At 40.2% G+C, this 9,560-nt stretch overlaps 1 pseudogene; it reads left to right on the plus strand.

Annotated features, from left to right (window-relative positions):
• The first annotated feature begins 1,540 nt into the window (after positions 1-1,540).
• On the plus strand, positions 1,541-8,891 carry LOC126080606 (glycine N-acyltransferase-like protein 2; annotated as a pseudogene).
• The last annotated feature ends 669 nt before the right edge of the window (positions 8,892-9,560 follow it).

Consider the following 9,560-nt stretch of genomic DNA (forward strand, 5'->3'; position numbering starts at 1 on the left):
ATTGTAACACTGTGAGTACAGAAAAGAATCAACATTCTTTTGGCCCCTAGTCCATGTTTCTAAAGTTTTTACTTGTCCACATGCATAGAAAATTCCTGCCTTCTTTGAGTGCCATACTATGCCTTGATTTACCCTTTCCTCTTACTCTCTGCCAGATTCCTCCCCATTCATTGATGCCTCTGGCAGCTGGCTCACAGACTTTCCTGCCACATCCTGTGAGATCTGAAATCTCCAGTTCTTTACCTGCTCCTACTCTGTTGACTTGGAGTTGAAGCCAATAACCAAACATTCAGAATGGAGCCAACTCTGAAATCCTAACTCCTAGCAATCTAATTTCTGACTGCAGTCTCCTCGTTACTAAAAGCATTTCCCTTGTTTATTACCATTGCTATTCTTTGACCTCATGAAGCACTTTCATCTCTCACTCTCTCCTGCATCCAACTGGTCCCTGATTTGTTTCACTTCCTTCCCTCTCTTTCCTTGACCCCACAGTGTCAGTTTAAAGGCTCCCATTCCTATATACTTATTTATTTTGCCCCTTATCTTTGTTGCTGCTCTAGCCTAGAAAAGGAGGCTTAGTGGCACAGTGCTGAAGAAGTTTGGCTACTAACCGAAAGGTCAGCAGTTTGAATCCTCCAGCCACTCGAATTCACCAGCTGCTTTTTGGAAAATCATGGAGCAGTTCTATTCTGTCCTATAGGGTCACTTTGAGTTGGAATCAAGTCAACAGCAACAATGGGAATGGGTTTGGCTTGAGTTTTTTAGCCTGGAAAAATCATTTCAATTTGTCTTTTCTGCTTCTACTCTCAGGCTGCTGAACTCATACAAGTGGATGAATACCACACCAAAATGTTGGTTTTTAATCTGCATGTTACCCTAAGCAATGCCCGGCAATCCCTTTATGTAATCCGAGTCAACTCTTTCTTCACCGGAAACTGGTGGTGCAGTGGTTAAGAGCTATGGCTACTAACTGAAAGGTTGGCAGTTCGAATCCATCAGCTGCTACTTGGAAACACCATGGGGCAGTTCTACTCTGTCCTATAAGGGTCGCTATGAGTCCGAATTGACTTGATGGCAACAAGTTTTTTTCCTTCACTAACATCAGAAATCATTAAAACCCTACCATTTTCTACAGGACTCCACTTCTTTTTTCTTGGCATCTTTCCAGCACACTTCTTCCCCTTCATTCACCTCCAAAAGGCCACTTATCATTCTATTTCTTCAAGGAAATACATATTCAAAAATAACCTGTCCACTTCCTGCTCCTTTTCCTAACCCTGAGTACTCACCCATACACCCATGCACATAGACCTATATCCACCAAATACCAAAACCAAGCCCTGAATTGTGAGGGGTTCAGTGTTTATACCATGTGGTATGAGGCAGGGGAATGTTGGGGGATGAAGTAGGTGAAGTTGGAGCATTTTTGGATAAAGCCCTGTATATCCAATTTAGGAGTATGGACTTTATGCCTCGGGCATGGACTGCTACTAGAAATTTTAAAGCATGGAAATGATATGACCATAATTGTGTCAGAGAGATGATTGTGGTCACCAAGCAGCAAGTGATCTGGTAAGTTTGGAGACAGGGATGTATTGCAATGGCTTGTAGGGAATAAGGATGTTCACCAGAGGTAGCAGTGGGATGAATTCAAAATATGGTTAAGAGGCCAAAAATGAAGCAAAGTAGGTGGCTGATTGGATATGCATATTAAGATCATCCTTGCCAAAGGGATCTGACTTTAAACTTGTTTTTCTATCTGTCTAGAAAGATTCTGAGCCCTGAACCTATCATGATCACGCCCACTCCTCAGACCAATCTACCTAGCTGCCCCTATTTTCTCACCTTTAGGGACTCAGGGATACTCTTTTCCAGGGATTCATACAGAATCTGCAGCTTCTGGGGTTCACAAATCACAAGCATCTTGTGTGGCACTTCAGCTCCCTTCCCTCTGGAAGATGATCTAAGGAAACAAATACACAAACAGAAGTACTTGGAGGCATAAGACAAGGATCCAGGAAGAGAAAGAAGGAGAAGTCACCTAGGACACCACACATAGTGAGAGTTGAAAGGCTTCAGACATTATCTAGCCCAAACCTCTTTGCAAGTGAGAAACTAAAGCCTAGAGCAGTTGTGCCCTGGGAGGGACAGGGACAGAGCTGCATCTAGACCTCAAGGCCCCTTAGTGATCTCTCTACAGTTACACAGTAAGAAGGACCATGACACATCTGGTGAAATGAAACTCCTCAAGCCCATTTGATTCAAACCCGGCCAGCTGCAGATGAAGAAGAGTGCATGGACTGCCTGGAGGCCCTAGACATTGGGGAAACTAGAGGCCCACAGGCACTGAAACACTTGCTCTAATGCTGCCCTAGCATCAGTATCGTTTTCAGCCATCGTGAAAGAATGAGATCATCTGGAAAAGATCCTAAAGACCATATTGTGCACAGTTCCTTTTTCCTAAGGAACAAAATTATAGAAAGGAAAATTTACTCACGATAATTAGTACTGATACCACCCAAGTATAAATTAGCAAAACCTAGGAACTGGAACTATATCTTAGCAACCTGAAAAATGGAGCAAATCTTTTTAATCAACAATTGCACTTCTAGAAGCTCATTCCAAGGAAACAATAGATATCTATAAAGACAGGGTTGCTATGAGTCGGAATCGACTCAATGACAGTGGGTTTGGTTTCTTTTGTTTTTTGGTTTGTAAAAATGTAAGGATCCCCGGTGGAATAGTGGTTAAGTGTTCAGCTGCTAACCAAAAGGTCGCTAGGTCAAAGACATGAGCCGCTCCTTGGGAAAAAGATGTGGTAGTCTGCTTCCGTAAAGATTATAGCCTTGAAAGAAACCCTATGGATAGTTCTATCCTGTTCCGTAGGGTCACTATACGTCACAATCAACTTGGTGGCAATGGGTTTGGTTTGGTTAAAAAAAAAAAAAAAGAAAGCACAAGTGGAGGGAAGATACACACCACACAAAGACTACCAAGAAACTGAGGAATAGAAACTGAAAAGGACAAGGACCCCCTTCCAAGCTGATGGAGAGAGAAAGCCTTCTGCCTAGAGCCAGTGCTCTGAATTCAGACTTCTAGTCTCCTAAACTATGAGATAATAAATTTCTGTTCATTAAAGCCACCCACTTGTGTTATTTCTGTTATAGCACACTAAGAAACTATGATAGTACATGTTATAAAGTCAAGAAAATATATAAACCCAAATTGGTAATACAAAGATAGGTGAATTGGTTATCCATGTGTATGTATGTGTGTATATACCAACTTGAAAGTCTTTCTGAAACAAGCAGTATGTAAATAAATCCTTTCTTCCAGTATTATACACACAAATCTCTGCCTATATAATTATATAATGGATATTTATTACACATAACTGGCCTCTTTTATGATACTTCCAAGCATTATGTAGGAATAGTCATATTTTCTAAAAACCCACAAATACAGGAATTTCCAAGCCAGTTTGATGGCTTATAGGACAATCGTTAATTTTTTACATTGTTATGTTACCAGTGCCAGGAGCTGTTTCAAATGCTTTATGTTTGTTCACTCATTTAATCTTCAACTATAACTTAAAGTGAAGAGATTGGGATTAATTTTGGACAAGAAAAATATCTCTTCCACTGAGATGGGAGAGAAAGATTTTAGGATGGGCGTGGAGGCAGGAAAGGAGCTCTGGTGGAGCAGTGGTTAAGTGCTCGGCTGCTAACAAGAGGTCAGTGGTTTGAACCTATCCAATCTCTCCAAGTGGAAAAGATGTGGCAGTCTGCTTCTACAAAGTTTATAGGCTTGGAAACCCTATGAGGCAGTTTTACTCTGTCTTATAGTGTCCCTGTGAGTTGGAATTGACTCGACAGCAGTGGTTTTTTTTTTTTTTTTTTTTGATTTGGTTTCCTCTCTTTCTCTCTTTTTTGGCCAGGAAAAGTCTCTATCCATAAAGATCCTGTTCAAATATTATTTCCACTCTAAGTCCCCACGCCATTTCCTAGACAGGTGGTACATTTCCTGTGTGCATACTTCTACCAGGAGACACCTACCATTATGATTGGACCCTGTGTCTCTCTATCCTTCTAGACTTAACTTGAAGGCAGTGATCATATCATATTCACCTTTCTCTGTACTTAACACAAACCTGATACACAATACCAAAACCAAAAACTAAACCCGGTGCCGTTGAGTCGATTCCAACTCATAGTGACCCTATAGGACAGAGTAGAACTGCCCCATAGAGTTTCCAAGGAGCATCTGGTGGATTCAAACTGCCGACCTTTTAGTTTGTAGCTGTAGCACTTAACCACTACACCACCAGGCTTTCCTGTTACATAATAAAAAAAATAGATATCCATAAATGTTGGTATGAATGAAAAAGCAGATAAGTTCATGTCAGGGGAGTTAGTTCCTAAGGATCCAGCTATTGACTTGAGTTTTTGTGAGTTCTTATTGGGACCTCTTGCAGCCTGTCTTCCAATGAGTCATCCAGTGAGTCATCCTGGCACTACAGGCTCTATCCTGGTCAAGTCCTCCAAACTATTTTTTAATTTTTTTTTTAATATAGTTCATTTTATATGAAATACCCAGAACAGGAAAATCCATAGAGACAGAAAGTAGATTAGTGGTTGCCTATACCTGGGGGAAGGGAAGGGGGGAACTCTGAGGTCTAAAGGGTATGAATTTCCTATTTTTTTTCTTCCCTACTTGACCGCATGCCACGCCTAAAATCCTATCTTGAAGAAAAACTTCATCCTCTCCTGTTTTGTTCTGTTGCTTTTCTAGTATACAGTGCCATTTTTAACATTAAAAATAAACATGGAGGTGCTGGTTGGATGCCTGGCCAGATTATCAGAGTGTCATTACGTGGCCTAAGAAACAGGTGGGAGCAAGAGCTACTGAGCCCCAGGCCAGTCACTCTCAGGGTATTCTCTGTGTGAGAATGAAGAAATGGAAGTTGAGGGCTTGGAAGAGGAACCATGGAACTACTGCTACATATGGGTTTGGGAAAGAATTCTTAGGGAACTTCTGGGACGGGGGAACAGAACAGTGAGATAAAGCATGGGAGCAGATCAAATAGCCAGTAATCTAGGATTCGTTAATCACATCTGGACGATTTTTTCCCAGTTAAAATTCTGATCATAGGCATATACATCAACACAGATGCCTATGTCTGTAAATATTTAGGACCTGTTTTTCTCTCCTTGCCACTCCGTGGGCATAATCCAATCATACTGAACTCAGTGTTGGGTTTGACACACAAATTTGCCAGAGACTAGTTGTGTGACCTTGGGAAAACTGTTTTCTTACTTACAAAATGAAAAAGTGAAGCTGACAAAAATTACCTATGTCAGAGAATTGTTAAATAGTCAAAACCAAAACCAAGCCCGTTACCATCTCCGTGGAGTGGCTGGTGGATTTGAATCTCTGAACTTTCAGTTAGCAGCCGAGTGCATAACCACTCTGCCACTGGGGATCCTTAAACAATAGATAGATCATGTATATTTAACAGGAATGTCTTCCCCATCTTCCAGATTTGGGGCATCTAAGTAGTGAATCCCATTTCAGCTACAGTATGGCCATCTTATCCCCCACTTCCCTATTTACATAGGAATTAGGGGGAATTGAAGCATAGATCCTCCTGCAATGGTCCAACCAGGGCAAGTGTCAGCCAGAGTGGTGCCTGGCTGGCCTGGAGGGTCAGGCAGGAATGTGGTGGTAAATTGGGCCCCCTACTCCAGGTGCTGCCATGAGCTCTGGCGTGATGACTCTTTCCATATTCCTCCATAGTCACATGCACACCAAGATCCAATCGCCATACCGGCCCTAGGGTGCTGGCAATCAGCCCTAGAGTGCTAGGTCAGAATTAGCTCAGGCATCATTTCTTCACAGTCCGAAACCTTGTTCCCCATACTTCTCCCTATACCTCAGGAACCCTCTCTTTTAGACCCTTGACATGCACCATCTCTAGTACATCTTCTATCCCAGACAATGGAGCTACTTCTCCCGAGGGAAGCTGACCTCAGTAGCCCATCATACCTTCAGTACATCAACAGTGATTTATTCTTCAAGGGACTCCAAGACAATATCCTGCCCCTCTGTCAGAAAACTAGAGAGTATCAAATAATCTAATCTCTAGCACTGTAGACATATGCAAGAACATTCTGTAAATTGTGGTGCTATATAGATATGATTGACATTTGTTACATCAGGAGATGAAGAATGACCTGGATCACTATACCAATACCTATCACATCTTCACCAAAGATCCTGACAAGTTAGAGGAAGTCCTGAGATGTCTGCAAGCTATGAACTGGGAACAAGTCTTCCAGATCCAAGGTAACTAGTCTCAGATAAAAGGCAAGAAACTCTTGCGCCATTAAATAGAAATATGCAAGTGTGAAGCAATGCCTATCTTTCTCCTCTGTCTAGGTTGCCAAGACAGCATGCACAAAGCAATAAGAGAGGTCTCAGCTTCAAAATTAGTGCAGGTGGACTACAGGAAGACCATGCTCTGTGTAACAAAACTGCCAATGAAACACAAGACTTCAGGTGATGATGAGATGGAGCCATCGAAGTCATTTAAAATGTGTAAACTGGATGAAAATAACAGGTGAGATTTTGCCTTTTATTTCCCAAATTTCTGATAGAACCATTCATTTGCCACAAGGGCCAGCCTTGGAAATGTAGGATTTGAGGCCAAATTATGATGGGATACATAGTTGGTGTGGGCAAGGAAAGGGAATTATGTTACCTACCATTTGCTGAGCAGGGGACAGAGCCTTCATTGTATGTAAATAAATAAACTTGCTTAGGTCTCAAAAAGTCTTCCTGGAAGAGTGTTGGACATCATGGTAGTATTTGAAAAATGTTTACTGGAATTATTTTTTTACAAAAATATTACATGCTATATAAAGTAAAAAAATTATACACTTGTATTCCATCACACTCTCCCTGCCTAGGTATAAATATTATTAACACTGGTATGTATGCTTTTAAGGTCCCTAGGTAGTACAAGTGGTTTGCACTTGACTGATAACTTAAAGGTTGGAGGTTCAGATACACCTAGGGTTACTACAGAAGAAAAGGCCTGATGATCTGCTTCAGTTAAGATTACAGCTAATAAAATTCTATAGAGCAGTTCTACTCTGTAACACATGGGTCGCCATGATTCAGAATGGACTCGATGGCCACTAACAACAATATGCATGCTTTTAGTGCTCTGTGTGTATGAGTTGTTTTAGTTTTTTTTTTTATATATAATGACATATGCACATGTTGTACTGTGATTCACTTTTTTCACTCAGCAATATCTTATGTACATCTTTCATGTTGGCCCATACAGATCACTCATTTATTTGACAGCTCCCCAAAATTCCATAATAGGAAGGTATACTATTATGTATTCCCATAGTAACACCTTTTTGAGTTATCTCCAGTTCTTTCTAATAACAAAAATTCTGCAATAAATGTCTTCAAAAGTAGATATTTTCACAGTTTTATAGATTTTTCTGAAAGACTGATTCCTAGAATTGAAATGATTGGGTCAGAGAACATGCATATTAAATGAAAGGTGTTGCCAAATTAGATGGTGAGATTTTGATGATTTTAATATGTAATACAGCTGAATTTTTTATTAATAGGGGATTGGATAAACACATTACAATATAATGAAACAATGGAATACTGTACAGCCACTAAAAAGAATGAGAAAGCTCTATACAAACTGATAAAGAAAAAATTCCAAAATATATTCCCTTGAGATATGTAGTGATGGGCTTTGAGGCACAAGAAGCTGTAAGATCAACATGGCCTTTATTTTCCTATAAAACACATTTTATTGGAATAGTTGTTGAAAAAATATCTTACATATTCACAAACACAGTAGATATTTTGTGGTGTAGAATTCAAAATTCGGTGTTTCCTACATAAGTTTTCAAAGAAAACTAAGTCATGTGGAAGGATGTTCTGGTCTATATTCTCATTCCTTCAGAAGCATGCACTCATTTTCTTCTTTCTTGGAGTATTTGGACATTTTTCAGATGTATTGTACTATGTCATGCTGACTTTCTGCTATGGAATATATCATAAAGCACATATGGTTTTTCCCGTTCCCAATTATTTAGGTACATTTTGAGACAGACATAGAAATAGAAGGCTTTTTGTGCTAGGCTAAGTGGAATTCTCCAAGGCCCTTGAGTGGTACAAACAGTTTGCCCTGGGCTGTTAACCTAAAGGTTGACGGTTTGAACCCACAGAGGAAAAAGCCTGGTGATCTGCTTCCATAAAGATCACAGCTAAGAAAACCTTATGGAGCAGCTCTACTCTAAAACGCATGGCTCACTATGAGTTGGAATCAACTTGGCGGCAACCAATAACAAGTGGGATCCTCAAGGGAAGGCATTGTGTCATATTAGTTTTCTGTATCCCTAATGTTTGGTAAATAATGACTGAATACCTGCAAGTTTTTCTTCTCAGGAAATAAACTTTCAGAGCATCTTCTTGGATAGCTCACATGCAGAGCTTGTGAATGAACAGTGGCGTTTTGGGAAAAATGAGCAGAGCTTGAAATATATCCAATGCTGCCTCCAGAATTTTCCAGGATTTGGTGTGGTAGGTCCAGAGGGTGCTCCCACCTCCTGGATTGTTATGGAACAGTCTTGTGGGTTAAGAATGGGTTACACTGTCTCCAAATACCAGGGCCAAGGCAACATGTGGCAAATTGGTTCTCATTTTGGAAAGTTTCTTACTCACTAAAATATCCCATTTTATTTACATGTACCACATGATAATGACAAAACCCAAGACACACTAAAAAGTTTGAGTTTAAAGTTGGCCCTTGTGGCTGGCATCAGGGGATATGCACACCGCAGAAATATTGCTGATTAGCACTAGTGCTCATTTCAAACCTTTCTAAGCAGGGTAAAGGAATCAATACAAACACTACCTAAGCCCACTTCTTAACCTTCTATCCTCACCCTCCTCCGTATCCTTACAAAAAATTAGAAGCTTGACGCTTCAGAGTCATATTTTTTCTTCACGGTGACAGACATCTCAAAATTAAAATCATTCAATGTCAATCATTTTTGCCAGGATAACCTTTTAAAAGCAATACATTCTTCTTTGAAGAAGACTACCTCCATGAAAGAATCCTGCTTCTGAGTTTGAAAATAAAAAGTCTGTTTTGAAAAGTCTCCTGCCCTTCCTTCCACAAGGTTTTCCAAAGGATCTTTCAGAAGCCCTCAGCATCATTGCCTTTGATCCTGGGTATCTTTGAAGGTGCTTTGAGACACTCTATTGAATTAAATTATATGGCCATCAGTGGACGTTTGGTTTTCTAAGTAGCTTTTCATAGTGGGGCTTGCTGAGTTGAGTTGTGTGGCTTGATTTCAAAATTTCAGAGTTAGTTTTATATTTTACTGTATTAGTTCCCTTTTACCAGTGTAACAAATTACCACAAACTTAGTGGCTTAAAGCAACTCATATTTATTCTCCAATAATTTTGGCAGTTAGTAGTCCAAAATGAATCCTACGGGACATCTAAATGCCCTGAG

The sequence above is a fragment of the Elephas maximus genome, chromosome 7 (assembly GCF_024166365.1).
Source record: "Elephas maximus indicus isolate mEleMax1 chromosome 7, mEleMax1 primary haplotype, whole genome shotgun sequence".
Classification (NCBI taxonomy): Eukaryota; Metazoa; Chordata; class Mammalia; order Proboscidea; family Elephantidae; genus Elephas; species Elephas maximus.